We start from the raw sequence: 19,195 nt of genomic DNA, 5'->3' as shown, positions 1-19,195 counted from the left end.
TTCACCTACCTGCAGTTGCATTTGCAACTCCGTATGTAAGGTTTCAATATGAAAACATGGCATACTTTAAAGATAATAAGAAATACTTAAAGTATTCACTGGAAGAGGTAGGATTGGAAAAGAAAGTCTGATGGACTGCTCTAGGCATTTCCTTCCAGCGTACCTGTGTGAATCTTACAGATGCTTTTCCCCCTGCTTCAAAATCACACAAAAACTTTTCATACTTCACATTTTAAAATTTTAAGCTCCTGCAACATAGGCCAAAAATTGCATTCTGCACATGAAATTCGTTATCGCTGTCAGCACTACTTTCTAGAGAAAAATCCTAAATATAGAACATATTTTAAAATACATTTTTCATACAATAGGTAACAGTCCCATGGAGGTTGGGGTTTTTACTATGTTAAAGTAACAAAGCTGGGACTCAAGCCCCTTTTAAACTTGTTTATCAGTAGTTTGTATGTTTTTTCTTGCATAAATGTTTCTAAAATATTTAATAAATTTAAGATATACAAATAGATACTGTAACTCTGGGCCTTTATTATGTGCGAGTTTGCCTTATACCCTCTTTCAACCCACTCCAGTGGCAGGGTAGACCCCATCCTCAAATTATCCAGGCTTCAAGTGAATGAAAAGTGCATGCAACTAAAAACGACGAACAGTACCCGAGCGTAGAATGCAACAAAACCACAGGAGAGCCAAGTAGCTCCCACGGAAAGTGCAAAAAAATTGATGGAGAATATTATAGCCCCTCCCTCAGTCCTTGCATTCCTGGATTTAATTTTTTAATCTTATTTCCTACTGTTTGCAGGGTTATGGGCATATTTTCTCCCTGACACAAACAAAGTCCCGTAGGTCCAAAGAGAAAACTGACTGCACTATTTCGTCAGGACTACAGTTGATAACTTGGACATTCTTTATTTCTGTCCATGCTGTGAAAAACAGAGCAGGTTGTAACACTATTAAAGCAGTTATGCTGGATTTGCATTGCAGACATGGCTGTAGAACGGGTAAATTACACGACTGTAGCAAACTTCCCAGGCTACCCATATGGTTAAGTAGAAACTAAGAGTTTATAGCTTAATTAGAGGCATTTGTAAGTGAGGATCAGATAAACAGATATACAACTTAAAAGAGTGCATTGGCCATAAATTCTTTCATTCCAGATTCAGATCTGCTAATATACGACTGTAAACACCTTTGACAAGGTTATTTAAAAGCCAAGCGATCTTATTTCCTATGCCTTTGGAACCTGAAGTGGGAAGAAGTAAATGACGGAAATCATGCAATGCTGCCAGCACAGTCTAAACGTATTTAGATGTTAGTGATAAGTGCTACAGAAATGCTTGACTAGGTGGCAGGGGAGAACACAGGACAAGGGACAAAGAGCTCTATAGCAGCAGATGGCTACGAGCAGCCCTTTTGCCATCTTTGCCATCCTTTTCTTCATATTCCCTTTAGAACATATTCATTTTTTCACATTTCCACTTCATCCTTCATGGGTTTTTTTCTTAAATTATAGGAGACATCCAAATTCATTCTGATGTAAAAAGTGACAGAGACTTCTTTTAACGAGGTTTCACCTGTCTGTACAAGTGTCTTTGCTCTCTCCCTGAAAGCTTCCATGCAGATGCAATCTGAAAATGTTTCTTTTCAGACTTGGTTAAGATTTAAAAAGAAGTGTTCAGCGATGCGATGGTGACACTACATCCAGGCTGCAAGGAAACAGCAGAGCAGAGCACCCAGGGCTAGGATTGCAGCTGAACTTCTAAGGTGATAAGTAGGTTTAACACTCTTGCCTGCAATAAAGTTGTAGCCTAGGGTTGTAGTCTAAAGCTGTTTCCTGTGAGTGTTACATTTGTATTTTTTCGGATACAGAAACATGATTTTAACCAGATTGGATTCCAGATAACAAACTTACTCTGCTAACACAGGAAAACCGAATGTGCTTCAAAACATGAAGGGAAAATTGCCATTTCCTAACCTCAAATAATTCCTTGTTTAGAAGAATCAAGAGAGACACTGCCAGACAACAGGACCAAATTTCAGGCTTATATTAAGCTTTCGCAGTTCCAAACACATTTGTTTCACCAAGTGGGGAGAGTTTGTGATCGCTTAGAAGTCACTCTGGTAAAATTATCTCACTTTCCTATTTGCACCTATAGAAAAAAAAAAACCCAACATTAAGTTAAACGTCTTCATTGTTACTCTCTTTGATTTTTTCATAGAGGATTTAAGCACCGCGAGACCACTGGAAAACCAGGAGCTCAATTCACGTTGCTTAAAGGGTGTGAGGTGCGAGCAGCTGACACAAGGGCTGCAAACTCCCCCAGCTTAAACAGACACCAAAAGTGCCGGTAACAATGCAAGGGAAGGGATCTAAACGCACACCTGGCTACTTCAGTGCCCCTTTAATGCCCGCCGCCTTCGTTTTGCCACCTTATTTACGCCAACACCGGGGCTGCTTTGCTTGGGGAAATGCCCGCCCCTGCCAGCCCTCCAAGGGAGCTTCCCGAGCCCGGCGGCTGCCGGCTCCACGCCCGCGGGAGGGCGAGGGCCCCGCGCCCCGTTCCCTCCAGCAGTGCCCCGGCCGCAGCCGGTGGGTACGCGCGGCCCACCGACGTACCGTGGGCCGCACGTACCGCCGGAGCGAGCTCCATCGCCCGCCCCTGCACAGATCAGCGGGAAAAGGTTTAATTAACTTTCCCTCTCCCGCTCCCCCGGTGACAGCCGGCGGCGAGGAGCGCAGCACTTGGCCTCAGAGCTCCGTCTGAGCGGGGGAAACGGAGGGGGGAGCCTGCCCGTCCCCCGCCTGCTCCCCGGCCTTCCGAACTGGGGGGGGGGGAAGGGGTTTCACAAGTTTTGCCGTGCCCCCGTGAGCTTCAAACGGCACCACGGCCCCCGCCGCGCCGCGCCGGGCAGACGGGCGGGGCCGGGCCGGGACCCCGCCCCTCGCGCCCCGCCCCTCGCGCTCGCGCCCCGCCCCGCCCCGCCGGCTTTTCCGAGCCGCCGGCCGCCCCGGCCCGACGGCGATTGGCGGGCGCGGCGGGCGGCAGCCAATGGGCGCGGCGGAACGCGCATGTCGGCGTCCCGGGCGCGGGGCGGCGGAGCCCCATTAGGGCGGGGAGCGGGCGCGGGGCTCGGCCAGTCGCGGCGGGCGGCGGAGGCTGCCGGCGGCAGAGGAGGCTCCGGCCGGGCGGTCCCCTCCGCGGCGCTGCCGGAGATGCGCGTCTCCCGCCGGCGCTGACTACGCGGGGCAGAGCCGGGTGCCGCCTCCCCCGCTGTCGGTGTGACGGACCCCGCCGCTGCTCGCCGCCCGGGAATACGTCGCCGTGGTTCGGCCGCGCCGCGGGGAGGGTAAGTGGCTTCTCCCCGCGGGGGAGGGCCGGCCGGCGCGGGTGGCAGCCCGCGGCGACGCGGCGGGACGCCCGGCGGGTTTGGCGGGGCGCCGTCCGCAGCCGGGACCGTGCCGCTGGCGGCGGCGGAGCCCTTCCCGCGGCACCCCGCTCTGCGGCGGAGGTTCTGCGGCCCGACCGGGGTTTGCGTCGCCGGGGGGTGCCCGTGAGGAGCCGCCCGAACCCAGAGCCGGCACTCGTCAGCGCCGCTGGAGTAGCGCCGTCCTGCACGGAGTCGCTGGACGGGGGGCTGCGGGCTCGGGAGAGCGGGGGCGGGGGGTCCCCCCGAGCCCCGCGGCGGCTGTCGGGGGGGAATGGCGCGGCGCCGGCTCGGTGCGCCCGGCGGAGCGGGAGGCGCGGCGGGCTGGGGCCGCCGGTCTGAATGAGGGTCCAGATGCGGGAGCTCAGCTGTTGCCTGTCAGTGGGGTGACAACTGGCCTCCTCCAGGCAGCCTCCGCCTTCTCCCTTATCCGCAGCGAAGTGCCCGCGCCTGGGCGCCCTCCTGCCCCGGGCGGGGGACCCGTGGGGGGCCACCTCGGTCTGGCACCCCGGCGGCGTCTTTGGGGCTCTCCGCTGCGAGCGCGTTGTGTTACACGGGGGTGAACCCCCCGACAGCGGCTGCGGTGCAGCACGGACCGAGCCGGAGCGCCTATGTATCTTCTTCCTCAATGAAGAGAGCTCTGGGAGGGCGACGGACGCTCCCTGAGCCCCTGCTCCCAGAATATTTATTTCCACCGTGGGATTTCAAACTCCAGCAGCCACCATTTATCATCTGGCCGGGCTGGGCTGAGTCCAGGGCGCCTTCGTTGTGGTCCGAGCCTGGGGCGGCCGGGTCTGGCCTTGGACAGGAATCTGTCATTGTACCCCAGCGGGGTGGCCAAGGAAAGCAAAATAAAGCACCCGCCAGTACCAGTGTTTCTAAATGCCATCAACTGGAGAGCCAGGAAACGCAGCGGGGGATATTTTACAAGCTCTCTGAGAAATGTTTATACAGAGGATTTAAAGGTTAGCAATGCATATTCCCTACATGCTAAAACCTAAAAGGTGGCAAAAATAAATGGCTAGTGTTACTGCCCACGAAGTTCTCTGTTTTCGTTGTTTAGCTGGTAACGGAGGTCTTCAGACTGCATATTTTTGCATGGCAAACTCAGAGAGACTGTTGAGATTTTCTAGCAGGATGTGTTTTTCCCCCTTTAGCTCTAGTTATTATCATTTCTAGGAGGAAATACTGTTATTTGTATTACCTCTCTACAGCACAGGTATATCGCAGCGGCCAGGTTTTCATCCCAAGATGTTAGCAGGTCAGAGTGGGCTTGGAAAGGGGACGAAGGGGAGAGGCGAGAAGGAGAGCAGTTACTCTGACTGCAGTGATGGATTCTTTCATTTCTCACCGCAGAGCCCCGGATGAGCTGGGCTGGTGCAGTTCTGCCAACAACATGGTTAATGGTATCCTGTAAATCAAGGTCCACAGAGCTGCTCTCCTTCTGTATAACAAAAGGTTTTGTAATGAGTAAGCCCAGATCAGTCATATAAAAATTTTAACATCAACTGGGTAAGGTGTGTGTGTGGGGACCTTACAGGGTTAATAGCTAAACTATTAAGATTGGAGTCAGATGTGGGTAAAAGCAACAGGAGAGTCTGGTTTTTCCTAATATCCTGTAGTATGATAACTCTGAAGAAGGTAACTGTTTAAAAAAAAAAAAAATCTGTTTCAATTTAAGATTTATTAAGCAAGAAGAACCTTACGTAAACATCAGAATCCTTTTCTTGTTTGGAAAGGCAAGAAATGGCTAGGAATGTCATCTGAACTTAAAAGTGAAAGACTACAAGCTATGTGTGGGTTTTCATGCATATGTGCAAGAATGTTACTAATCTCATTTTCAATTAGCTTATTATTCTACGTCTTAGGGGGACTGGGGCGTTTAGCTCAGGCTTTTGGCAGAACGGCTTCTGTGCTTTTTTTTTTTCCTAGCAAACGAGTTCTTTCTAACATTTAAGATGTTTAGAATACAGGAGTAGGAGATGGCAAGTGTCTTCCAAAGAAGGAGAAATGGAGGGGGAAGCCAGGATTTACTTACATATATAATAAGTTGGGAATGTAAATTTGTATATAAGGAGGGGATGTGAAGAATGACTTGGCATGCTAATGACCTGGCTTTTCTGAACTTCAAGAGTTTGGTCTGTCTCCCCCTATGGTTATAATAAGAGATTAAATGCATTTGGCATATTTAATTAATTAGCATATGAAAATCAGATGTCTTTTACTTTGTCATGGTTTTCCTGTGAAACTTTTCTATGCTAATGAATGTCTACATTTTACAGAGTAATTTAAACGGCTTTGTTTCATGGTATGTCTTTGTAGATCGCTTTGACCCTTCCTAATGCTGCAGCCTTTGTATCCTAGCCTAAAAGTCCTTTCCCTCTGTAATATGGAGCTTGTGTAATAGGTTGTCAAGGGCTGCTACACACAGCTTCAAACAGAGCAGGCTGAGAGTTGTGCTTAAATTTAAAGCCTCTGTTTGCTTGGATGCTATGTCTTGTGCATTCCCGAGTTAATTGTATGTGCAGTGGTGAAGTCCATTTAAAACAAACAAACAAGCTGGGTTTTGTTTCTGTTTTCTGCCACTACCTTATCCTAAAGTAAAGAGATCCCTGCTGTTGGGGTATAAAAACATGCTCTGAAATGTTACTTTTTTTTAATATAATTACAAAGCATCATTTGTGTTTCTGGGGAAAATTGTTGTATGATATAATATTGCATTAAGAATACTTGATTATGAGATGGGTGCACAATGACCAAGTGGCTTATATCAATATTCAGTTTACCCCCTTGTATTAAGGGCTTAAGCTTCAGTTTAGCCAGCACTGTTTTCTGCATATGCTGTTTGAACAGAGGTAAACTTGAGGTTAGCTCTAGTCATTAGCATATGCTTGGTGTAAGCCACGCATGCTTAGGTCCTGCTCCTGGATGTGTTTACAGAAATGAGTAGCTTTTACTTGTGTGCTTAAATTGTTTGGATTAGGAGTTGTATAATGGGAACAACCAGCTTGGAAGGATACAGCACAGCTATCGCTCATCTTTCCCCCTCCCACCTTATGGCTGAAGAATGATGGGAAGAAACATGTTTTGCAAGTAATAGCACACTGAAGTCGTGGCGTTTCTGGCAGAAATTCCCAGATAGACTATCGGGTCACAATTTGCCAAAATTACGCCTTTTTTTACAGAAACAGCCCTTTGGCTGCTGGTTCGTTGTCAAGGATATTTCCAGTTAATGAAGAAAATTTCACAAGTGGTCTTCTATAACTCTTCCTCTTTGTATTTTGTTTGTTTATATTATGCACTAAATACATTATACTTTTTTTTTGCAAAACTAAGTGAGCAAATGACTTCTCAGCACAAACTGGCGATACTTCTCAAGCATGTTCTTGTGCAAGGAGATTTTTTTAAATGTACAAAATGAGTGAAGTGCTCAGATAGAAGAGGTATGAGCCAATACAAACTTTTAGTATTTTAAAAATATCTGTAAATGACAGCTTTTTGCTAGCTTACCTTTTGTTGGAACTCTGCCTGGAAGGCTAACTCCTTAAAAGTTCTTAAATATAACCATAAGATTGGTGAGTTGCTTTTCAAGATCATTTTGAACCTATGAAGCTCAGAGCGTTTTGCTGGCTAGTAAGCCTGGGGTAGACAGTCTCTCAGGCAGGATTACAGTGGATTACACATCAACAAAAGCTGGAACTGTGTTATTTCAGTTGTTCTGTACTAAAGTCATGTACTCCTGTCTAAGGTTTGTGTTGGAAACATTGATTTATAGCACCTGATAGCTCTTGCTGTTCTGCCTTGTGTGCTTCTCTCCTTCATTTTGCTTCATTCCATCTCTTCCCCTCTGCCTTACTCCCTTGCTCTCTAGTTCTACTCAGTTGGCAATAAAGTGGTAAGAGTAGTATGGAGTGTGCTTGTAGGTTTATATCTATAATAGTTTTATTTGGTTGCCCCTCTTTTATCTAAGCACAGATCCCACAGCTTGCAATTATGGTCTTTGACTTTAGTAACAATTCTGGTTTTTTGAAATGTTTCCAGTTACACACAATACTGGCTTCGTGGAGCAGCTGCATGCTCCGCAAAAAAGCATTTCCAGCTGCCATCCAAATATTGAAATATGATTGCTTTGCTTTTATTTAAAATAAATTTTGTTTCCTGAGATGTTTTTATAACCACCTTTTTGAGCTTGTTGCCTTCTAACCTTGCATCAGGTAGCCCCAATCTTAATATTACATGATTCCAGGGCTAGGCTTCTCTGACAGCAATGTGCCAAATCCATGTCTAATGTTTGTGTTAATGTGGTGTATATGAAAACTGACTTCTTGGTGGATTTGATCACTGATTTGTGTAATTGCAACCAGCATGATTAAAAAATCTGCATGTCAATATCATGATGCTTATAATAAAACTTACAGATTTTCTTAAGCAGGGTGATGTTAGTCCCTTAAATTTTCTTAAAGGGAGTCTTAATTGTCCAAACATCTTCATTTCTGAAGGTGTTTGAGTGTTTTAAAAAGAAAATAAGAACAGAGATGCAGTCATGAATGTAGCAAGGTAGGCTTCAGATCATGCTGTGTGGTAGGACTCTTGCATCCTCTTGTTCTTTAGGGAAGCTGCATCTTCTCTCACCAGTCTTAAAAAGACTGAAATGAAAAACTTACATGTTAAGAATTGTGCAATTGAATCTTTAAACACATCTAGACAGATACTGCTATATGTTCCTCAAAGCACATGTCTCTTCTGTACTCCCATGCTCCTCACTGGAGCAATGCAAACCACCTCTGACACAAGCACTGTAATTGTTCAGCTCTATCCGTTTTACTCTCCTCTAATCTCTTCATTAACAAAGTACTCCTGTGACGGAGACAGTTCTAGCTCAGTGAGAGGCTCTGCCGAGGCACCCGGGCACTCTTGCTCAACCCGTTGAGCGCACGGGCTAGTCGGACACTGCCCTCACCCATGGCCCGCTTCTGTAGCAACGCAAATGCACAATAACCATGGCACCAACTGAAAGCCGACTTGCACTTTCAAGTGTGGATCAACTTGTCTAACAGCAGTAAAAGCTGACTTGTTTTCAAGCATGTTAAATTAGTGCATAATTAGGGAACATGTTTTTTAAAGATCTCTTTTTGTAATCAAGTGTTATAGTTAATCACCCAGAAGTTCAAAAGTGCTCATGTAAAGAAATTGCATGTGTTTGTGTGCATACTTTAGGACTAATATATTTTTACTTTATTTCAGCCTGCTTGCAGGAATCAGTATTTTTGTAGAAAAATAAAAGCTTTGCATGCTGAGATGACTATTCAAAGTGTGAATATTTATATACTTTAGGAAGGCATTGAAGAAATGTCTGAACCTAGTGTATTTGCATCTATATATACAGACTGCTGAATGAATTATGCTAGGTCTAGAACTTCACTGGTGAATTGCAGATGTCTTTTGTAAAAGTATACATATGGCTTTCTGAGAGCTTTGAACTGTTTTCTCATGCTTTGCTCATCAGAAGGATCATATGGATAACTTCATTGTGAGAGGTTTTTAGTCTTGTTTGCAAAGCATGGTGGATCTGTGTGATAAATATTGAGTTCCCATTCATCCCAGGACTGAAATGAGTTTGTTCTGTGCATATGGAATATGGGAATAAGATACACAGAGGATATGTTTATATTTAACAAAATTAATGGTATAAAGCGAGTGCAAAGGAACTTATAAGCCTAAACAGCTTGGCAGGCCAATAGCCAACGAATGTCTTGGAGTACTGCCAAACATGTAGAAAGCAGACCAGGCTCTCATCTGTACCGAGGTACCGGAAAAGTACGTAACTTCCAGCCTGGTAAGGATGTTGTCACCCAGGATGCAGTTTTGTTCTGTCCTCTCAGCAGCTCAGCGTAGCTTTGGATTTCAGCAGGTATCTACTAGGAGGTACCACTACTATTCAGGAGAAATGAGAGCTGCCTAAAAAAAGCAAGCAGTTGTGTTACGGCAGCTCTTCTCTGCAGCCAGATCCCAGAGTGCAGGTCCCCTTTTGCGGGGCATTGGCCACCCCTTAGGAGGATCTGGGGAAGGGAGGTTTGTACTAGGGTGAGGCTGGAGAGAGCATCCGCACGGTAAGAGGGAGCCCTATGCATTGCTGTTGTGCTCAAGTGTTGAGCTGCCAAAAAGCTGTGGAAATGCTTGCAGAGAAGGAGGCTGCAGAGTAGGATGCTGCAACTATTGGTGAGCTGAATGGTTGATTTAGCTGTTTGTGAATCCAGTAAACATCAAGCTTTACCCCCTGACCTTTCATACTGACAACCTGCTTGGACAATCTTTGCAGGGGATTTCAGGTGGTGTGAAGCTGTAGTTCAGTGGTCCAGGCTAATAGCCCATTTCTGTCTCAATATATGATTTTCCACTTAAATAAAACTCTTGATTTCATGCAAGAAGAGCTCTTACGGTTTTAGAGTAGCTGTTAATATATTGAACTTGAGCAATGCAGGTATTTGATTGAACTGAAGTGACCGCAGTGACAAGCAGGCATCTATTTCATTGCTGGAGATTTATTGCTTTTCAGATTTCTTTGCAAAATCTCCCCTGACACTCAGAGCTCTATTGTCTGGTTCTGAATCTGCCATCTTTTAGGCTGTAATTTTGGTAGGTTAGTTTTTTATGTCTCCCTGTCTGTCTTGTATTGCACTGTAGCTGTTTATAAACCTCTTTGACCTATTAGTTGATGTTTTATAAGCCTGGAGCTGATGCTGTAAAGAGGTACTGATATGATGAGGACTCTTTGACTGTGGTATAGTAGCACAAAGGTATACTTGGCGGCCTTATTTTAGGAATTGAGGTGATACCAGGCTCTTGTTCATTTAAGTCTTTTTTTACTTTGATGTCTGTGACTAAGTCAACATCTAAATACTAACTCCGAAACACTCAAAAGTTGGATATTCAAGGGCATATGTGTTTGTTCTTGGGTCTCTTTCCACCTTCCCATGGCCTCTGGAAGGAGACTAATGCTTTGAAAGAACAGGTCTCATGAAAATCAACAGGTATATCTTGAATTATGCAACACTTTTTCCACAGGTAGAAGTCACCCTCCTTTGTGCAATTCTGTGCGTTTATGTTCTTCCTGCTTTGTCATGTACTAGTACTAAATCGGCCAATGTTTAATGCAATTGTGAGAAGAGAATCTAGACTTGGGTTTAAAAGGAAACTGCCAGCATGTCTTCCTACTGGAGTGCAGGGGGAGACTTAAAAACCAGTATGTGAGCTGCGACACTGGTTGTGCACACGAGTGAAGGTGGGGGAAAAGCACTTCCAAACAGGCAGTTACAGTAATATTCTGTCAGTGTTGGACTCTGAATGAGTACGAATGACTTCAATCTTGCATTGCTATGACATATAAACCTGATAAAACAATGAGATAAGTCTGTATTCCCTCTGCAAAATACTCAAGCTATTTCCCTTGCACAGTCGCTTAGTTGTGCTGGCACAGCTTGAGCAGGGATGTAGAGATGGTTTGAAAACATTTGTGGGTTTGGGGGTTTTCTCGCTTTTTGTTTTAAGCGAGCTTCCCAAATCAGTACAGACGGGTACAATGATTGTGTTAGTGCAGAGTTGCTTACCAGGGTGGTGAAAGAGGAGCTTCCTAACCATGTGCTGTTACTCAAAAAAAAAAATAGACCATAAAGCTGTAGCTTCTGTTGTGCCATAGGTCCAAACCATGAAATGGTTTTGTCACCTATAGCGGTTTGTCATCTAGTACTTCGCCTGACTTGAGTTCCAGTCACAAGTGTTGCTCTTTCTAACTACTGTAATATTACTTGTCCAGATGATCCTGAGGGGTTTTGGAAGATCATCTGTTTGAGCTTGGGTATGAGTGATGGTTAGGCACCACTTCTAGTGATGCAAGTAGTTCAGACCTCCCCCCCACTTCCCAGTTTCTGGGAATGGGAAGTCTGTGTCCTTCGCAAAGAAAACGGCCTGCTCACTTTATAGAATAACTGTAGGAAAATATAAATCAATTATGTCTGTCGGAAAGAAAATGCAATATTTATTTCTAAAATTTTATTTTAAAGCCAGTTTAATGACTGGGCTTCTGACTTCTTAATACCAATCCCAAATCTTCAAAAGGAAAAAAAAAAACCAAACCTGGATAAGCTGCAAGTTCGCCACCACCACCCCCAGCTAGAGCCTCTTTGCCTGCCTTTGCTTGTGTACTCTATTGGTTTCACAGTTCATATACTTGTGTTATTTTAAAAATCTCCCCCTGCACTCTGGTGGGAAACATGTCTGCTGTTTCCTTTCAAACACACAAGGCTTGATTCTCCTCTCACAATGGCATAAATTGTGAAGAACTTCACTTGAAATCAATGGAAGTAAAGACATGTAAAATGGGGTGAGAGAAGAGCCCAGCCTCTGGTTTCTATTTTTAAGTGAGTCTGGTTAACCTAAAATTGTTCAATGTGCCACTGTGACTTTAGTTTGTAGATATCAGTTGTTATGCTTGTTTCTCTTCGTACATAATGTTTCATTTTCATATATAATACATTACAGCTAGTACCCCTAATCATGATGCATGTTTCTTTGATTTAATACCTCAGTACTGCTACATCAATTTTGGTAGTTAATAAGCAATACGCATGGTAAAGTACTTACCTTACTAGGGTCAGATCCTACAAAAAGTCTGGGGTGGAGCTGTATTCCTGTGCAAGTCCCAAAGGAAAGAAGGCTGGATTGGCTCTATCCATACAACGTAAACTTTCTTTGTGGTTTTCTATTGCTTTAGTAGTTCTAATCTGTGAATCTTGTTCCTTGTTATCCAAGTTCAAGATACTAATTCTACATAAACAAAACTTTCTCAGTTATTGTCATTTTTCCTGTGCTTGGAAAGTGTTCGGCTTCATTCTTATGTTTTGTACATACTCAAGAACTTATTTTAACTTCAGATTTTCTCTGAACAGCTAAGCACTTGGCAATAAACCTGGAATATCCACACACAATTTCTGCCATTGCCTAAATTTTGGTGGTTGCTCACATTTGTTTATTTTTTGGCAATGGATTATGGTCCTTAATTACCATCAGTAGTCAAATAACTGAATGAGATTATACAGGAGTGCTGTAAAAACTGTTCATGCTAGCTATGATCTGTACATGTGTGGATATCTTTGAAAACAGTCACTTCATTCATTAACCAGTGCAACAGACTCCAACTTTACCACTATTTAGTTTTTTAAATTAATGCAGCATTCTCTACCTAACTGAAACCTTGCTTTGACTGCCTCTTTTTACAGTTTAAAAAAACCCATGAAATAGTTGACTCTTGTAACGTATTCTAACTCAGAGTAGATCTATTGGCTTATTTGAATTTTTGTTTTCTGCTTGAGTAGCAAATTGCAGGTGTCCACCAGGGAGTCTCTTTATACTTGAAGAATGTGGTAGGCTTAGTATATCACTTAAATTTTATCTCTAACTTTATTACGATGAGAGTGAAGACCTTGTGGTGTTTAGCCTCTTGTGCTGTTCGGTCCTTGAGCTTTCCCCTTCAACTTTAATCCCCCACCCCCCAAATAAGTCAGGAGGTTACTTAGCTAGTATGTGGTGGCCTTATGTATGAGTGAAGTATCAGGGACAGAAGATGCCACAGAAGCTTGCTGTGCTGCACATGGTTGTAGTGTTGCAGACCTCTGTCTTCACTGTGGCTTCCCAGCCACAGAGATGATACACAACCAGTTTCTGACCTCTTGACTACAGCTATTAATTCCAATAGTGAGTTCTTCCTTGTCCCTGCTTGGTTTTGCATTACTTACCATGGGAAAAATCAAGCATTTTAGATAGTTATTTATCATAGTGCATTGATTGTAGCTTTAACGGTGGCTTTTTTGAAGTATAGCTGTCCAACAGTGAGGTAGCATGATGATGGAGACTAAACCAAGGTGTGTTCACTGCTGCTGTGAACTGCTGTGATCGTGTGCAGTAGTGCTTGCCTATAGCTGATGTGAGGAGTGGTGGGGGCAGAGAAGGATATGTGGTAGGGATATATATGCTTGTCAATCAAATAAGCTCTTCTCAGCTGGCAGCTTCTCAGCTTTGTTCTGGTAGAGCAGTCCTTGTTGTCGAGTAAGGAACCAACAGCCTTCCGAATGCAGAGATGTGCAGGCAGTCTTCCTGGTGGCAGGTTTGACTAATTTTTAATCCGATGGCTTTGAGACTCATTCTGTCATACCATTTTTGGAGCATTTTTAAGCTCTTTTGAGAGTTGTTATTGTGGAGGCTGCAATGCATGTCTGGAAGAGAAACTACTTTTGGTAGTATTTCCAAAGCATAAGGTCTGGTGTGCAAGTCATCTTTGGGTACAAGAGAAACAAAAGGGTGCTGTGGCTAGAGTATGAGAATCTCTGGGAAGATTAGTTTGTAATGCAAATTGGTCTATACAGCAAGCTTGAAGAAAGACTGAAATCTTTGCCAAGCAATATGAAGCACGTTATCAGTTTCATGGACAAAGCAGCTTCCAATGAAAAAGATATGGGAATAGAAGAGCATGCTTCTGGCTCTTTATTAGTTGTAATTAGTCAAAGACAATATTGTGTAATAAGGTTGGTGACTAAAGTATCTGAAGAGACTTAGTAACTTTCTGCCTGTTGTGAAACTGGTGACATTAAAACTTGACCTCAGGAAATGGAGATGTATTTGGAGATCCAGAGCTTAAACTTGTTTATAGATAGTTTTGAGGAGTTGTCACCACAAAATACAGAGCTGATGGTGCAACGCTTCTGCAAGACACAAATCTGGTTTGGAAGTAGCAATAAACCCAACATAAATTTTAGGAAGCAGTCCTTCTAGTAAATAATTCCAGAGCCATTTGCTTGCAGTCGTGATTTGTATGTAGGTATCCTAAAAACTATGACTACTGAATAGGTCACTATGTACCTATCCCAGCTGTCTTTAAAAGCTAGGTTTTTCTCACACAAATGGTTTCTGACAAGAGGCCTCTGATAGATGCTTGGCACCCATGTCTTCTGTGGCAGTAAGCAAAAATGTATGGGATCAGGAGCATGAATAGATTACTCTTGATTAATCCTGCTGTTCAGTTACAGGTCCATGTCATGGTGTACACTGTAGGAAAGTGCTTAAAACCCTTTAAGAATATGCATGTGTTAAGGACAAAAGTGTGTATGGGAAGGGGAATAAAGCAATGTTTTAAATGATGCCAGCAGGCTCTAAGTTTTTATCTGACTGTCCTGTTTAAGGAAGATAAAAATGATTAAAAATTGGTACACTGTGGAAGGGTGCATAGGAAAGATTTATTTCTTGATATCCTTCCAAAATTACTATTTAAAGGCGGTTTTGTGACGTTGATGTCTAACAGCATTCTGGTAGCCTCAGTTTTCTTTCCTGTGGAACAGTTCCAGCCCTCGCCTACAAATTAGTTTGTTCTGTGATACTTTATGGAATAGAGTAAGTATCAGGAGGACACACTGGGAAAAAAACAATGTCTAAATTTCTGACTAAAGCATGCACGCAGCTTGGTAGAGCTATGAATTTGGCCCTTAAGAAAAACATCTCAGAAGACATGTGAGCCTGTGTGCACACTCTGCACCTGTAGCACAATAGATGCACATCAAGCACACTTGTGTAAGAAAGCCCAAGATACCCATCTCCAAAACTGAAGTGTTTCTGTAGCAGTTGGGCCAGCACTGGCAGGTGTGTTACCAGCATGGAGGGCAGAGAGTACCTGCCTGAGAAGGTGCATCTCAAGTCAGTGCTGTGCCAGCTGTCTGCAGGAGAAATGCTTGAGAATAGTCACCTTGAAACTGCATAGATGAAAAATATGCAGAATTAATGACAGTCCTGGATATTTTCACTTAAATAATGAAATATGGGGCTTGAGCTCTAACTACACTTCTGGATTTGCAAAGAAAACCAGGCTAGTGTGATAGTGCCTGCCTGGGCTCTCTTGCAGCTGGTGACTCCAGGGAAGGGCTGAGAGGCAGGGTGTTGCAAGGGGGAGGGTAGCAGCCAGGTCTGGTCAGGCAAACTCCACGTACAGACTCCCAAGATGGCAGAAGATGTACTAGTTGACAGGTGGGGTGTGGAAAGCTGATAGCCTGTGGTGTTAGGGCTCTGGCCGCTATTAATTTCCAGCGGGGGCCTCGCGGTCCTGGTGGCAAAACGCCATGTGCTCTTACCTCCTCACCTGGGAGAGGTGCGATGGAGCTGCAGCCACGCAGCTGGGGTGACCTGTGATGGCGGCTTAATGTATAGCTGCCCAAAAGGTGCGTGAATGATAGGGAGCTCGTTTCCCCGGTCACCTCGGCCTGGGAGGAAGCGGGGGCGGTACGCTACCCGCCGTGCCGCTGCGGGCGGGGGGCGGCTCGCTCCGCCTCACCGCTCGGAGCACCGGCGGCAGAAACAAGCGGCTGTGGCGGGAGCCGTGCGCGGAGGCCGCGCCCCGCCCCCGCTAGATGGCGCCCGTGCGCTGGCGGTGAGCGCGGCGGCCGCCGGCGGGGCCCAGGCCGCGGCTCTGCCGCCACAAGGCCCCGGCCAGGCTCGCCAGGCGCTGTGGAAAGCTGCTCCTACCGTGTTGTCGGAGGAGATGCTATAAGCAGTGCTGGATGCGAGGAAATGAGATCGCTCGTCCTTTTTTCGGTGTACTTTGCGGTACTCGAAGGGCTTCGGGCTGGCTGTTTCAAGACTGAAGTTTAGGACTTTTTTAAACGGCTTGTTTGCTGTGACACTGAGAACAAACTAAAAAGTGTGCTTCCCCCCCTCAAATTATTGTAATTCTACTTGAAATGAGTGAAATAAATGGATTTGAAGGACAGACGGCAGTCTGCCAATGCAAAAAAACCAGGGGACTCACTATTTTTTCCATTCTTCTGCTTGCTGCATCTCTATGTTAATTTACCACTCTCCAAAATTGTACTGGAACCCAAAGGAAAAGGGAGCAAACCTGAAGGTCTCAGCCCATATGCTCAAATATATGTTTAGATGTACGTCTAGTGGGGTGACATCTTGCTTTGCTTCTTCTGTCGGGAGCAGGCAGAGCTGACTCTGTGGGTAGAGCTGGAGAACATGGAGTGAAACGAAGCCTTTGGCCTCGGGTTGCCCCGGCTGACCGGAGGGGTACGGCAGGAGCCCGGCAGGCTGTGGTGCTCCGTGTCTGGAGAGCGAGTTTTTCCTCACGGGGCTTTCGTTGCCCAGAAGACCCTCTGGCAGGACGAGGACGTGCGCTGCCTGTTGCGGCAGTGCGGCTCTGCGAGGGTGTAAGTGGTTTTGCTGGCTGTCAGAGTGTGGATGGAGACAGGAGCCCGATAACAGCTGTTCCACAAACACAGGAGACAACAGAAGAAAAGCAAGCACTTTGATGTTTCTCTCCAGGCCCCTGGTAAGCTGCCCAAACTAGTTTAACCAGGCCCAGGAGACAGTGGAGAGAGGAAGAAATGGGCTCTGCTGGATAGCCAGAGGAGCGCTTCCTTATCGCCCTCATTCCTGGGGAGCTTTTGCGCTGAAGTGAGCCTGTCCTGCAGGTATGGGAGTAGGATAGGCCTGCCTGAGACCGCAGGAGAAATGCGTTTTGTTGGGTTAAGCGTTTATGTGTCCCTGTGCAAATACTGTTAACATTAGGTAATCATGAGGAGGCAGTTTGAGGTCGGTAACTGTTGGTCCTCCTTTTGAAGGAAGGATGGGCAGGTGCTAAATTCAGGCCCGCGGAGTAATCCTGCTTGGGGTGCAGGCTGCAGCTGCTACAGGTTCCCTCTAATGGGCTTGGAAGGAGAAGGAGCACCTCAGGAGGTCCCTGAGACCTCAGGTGGGCTGTGCCATCCGATGACAGTGTCCGTCTCTTTCCACGGATGCAGGGAGATTGTCAAATACGGGAGGGATGTGACTCACCTGGCAAACAAGAGAAAGGGTGACAGCTTGCAGCCAGAAGACTTGTGGATCAAAGCTGTTGAGCGCTGAATCCTGAGCTGTGTGCATGGTGAACTCTTCCACCTGGATTAAACTAGTCTAACTGCAGAAGAATTACACCTGGGTGACATATTAAGTATTCAGAAGATCTGCTGCAGAAAAGAAATGAGGAGGAATTGCTGGCACTGCAGAACTCAAGCATCTGGCCAACTTGACCAAAATATTGTTTAAAAATGAAATGGTGGTTTTCTTGGCATTTTAGGCATATGGTATGAGAATTTTTAGCTAAATCCTTGTGAGCATTATCCTGTTATGTCAAAAGTGTTACTAGCTTTATAGACTTCATGATGGAGCTGTGAGACAGAGGTGCTAATAACAAATCACCTGAGTGGCAGGCGTTGAAGCCATTCTCAAATAGACCAGAAGGCATTTTTTTATCTTCTACAAATACTGGTTAGTGCTACACCAAACAAGACCTGTCTCCTTTTGTACCCTTCTTCCCACAAGAGAAAGAAAACATTCTTTCAGGGGTGGGTTTTTTTTGTTCCTTGAATTCAATCTTGGGAAAGGAAACCCTCAGTGGTAAATAATTAGGTTAGGAACTAGCAGGATGGGCTGAAATGAAAGTGCCTCCTTCAGCGATTCCTCTCCCTTCTTAATTGTACAATGGACTTTCTCAACGCTGCTTCCTGGTATTCATCCAAGTCCTCCAGCCCTGAGTACCTGTAAACAATTAACATTCTCCCACATGGCACACAAACCCTTGGTCAGTGTTTAACAGGGTATTTGTGTGTGGCAGCAGTTTAACCTCCTCGAGGAATTCTTCTGTCTTCCTTCTGCCTTTCTCTTCTGTGTCCCTTCCTCCCAGTTGTTTGTTGCTGATGTATTCAATTTATATGCAGACTCTAAATACAGATATTTTAATGTGATGCTACTGTCTCATTTGTCCCAAGAAGCTATAATTGCACAAAAATGTCAGTTTTTAATTGTATATCTCTGGTAGTCCCTATCTAATGTTGTTCACACCTGCTTGTTGGTTTGTTATAGGAATAAGCTGCTGATGGGAACATGCTGTTCCACTCTCTCACATTGGAAAAAATGAAGTGATTCCTGGGCCTCCTGTGAAGCTTCTTTTATTGCTGTTGTCATCCTGCTCTCTGAGCTCTCTGAACAGAGTGCATTGCCAGCTGCCTCTTGACTGGGCAAAAGCACAATATAGGGATGTGAAAGCAAGAGCTACTATGAAATGTATGTTACCTAGTATGTAGCTTGGCCATTGGGTAACAGGGAGTTAAACCTGTGGTGCTGAGCGCCTTATAAGGTATTAAAATGGGTTGAAACTCAACATCTAATGAGAGAATCTCAAAAGTATGTTTCCAAATTGCAGGACTTACTGGTGTGTAATATGTACAAATGAGCACAGTCTGGGAAGTACTTATTAGCCAGCAGCAAAGGGTAAGTAACAATGAACCACCACCACCCCCAACTGAAAAGTAAAAATGGTCAAATCCTGTGCACTTCTAAAAAATGGGAGGTCTCTTGAGTGACAGCTTTCTTTGAGTGAAGCATTGCTCGGCCCTGGTGCTAGTTTTACTGTGCAATCATGAGGCATCAAAATTGCCATAGAGAAGCGCTCAGTGCTGCAGTACTGGCTTTAAAAAGGAAAACAAGCCCCAGATTTTAGAATATTATTGCATTAGCATTCAGTTTTCATCAGATGATGCACAGCTTCAAATATGCCTGAACAGTAAGTTTAAAATCTTTTTTAAATGTGAGGAAGCAATGAAAACAACATGGTTGCATCTGAGATGCCAGTCCTTTGAACATCAGCAGCAGTTGGTCAGTAGGTAATGATAAAGTGTGTAAT

The 19,195-nt window shown here is 45.0% G+C and overlaps 1 protein-coding gene across 3 annotated transcripts in view; it reads left to right on the top strand.

The window, feature by feature from the left end:
• Positions 1–3,048: 3,048 nt before the first annotated feature.
• PRICKLE1 (prickle planar cell polarity protein 1) overlaps positions 3,049–19,195 on the top strand; it is a 69,198-nt gene continuing 53,051 nt past the window's right edge. The window contains exon 1 of one of the 3 annotated variants that reach the window (XM_075494237.1): positions 3,049–3,357. The gene's annotated coding sequence lies outside the window, so the exon portion shown is untranslated. Of the gene's footprint in view, positions 3,358–4,069; positions 4,401–19,195 lie in introns of those variants that run through there. The other 2 variants (XM_075494217.1, XM_075494227.1) reach the window with 2 other exon arrangements.

This window comes from Mycteria americana, chromosome 1 (genome assembly GCF_035582795.1).
Source record: "Mycteria americana isolate JAX WOST 10 ecotype Jacksonville Zoo and Gardens chromosome 1, USCA_MyAme_1.0, whole genome shotgun sequence".
Lineage (NCBI taxonomy): Eukaryota > Metazoa > Chordata > Aves > Ciconiiformes > Ciconiidae > Mycteria > Mycteria americana.
The sequence above is the reverse complement of the archived record's forward strand: the minus strand, read 5'-3'. Positions and strand labels throughout refer to the sequence as shown.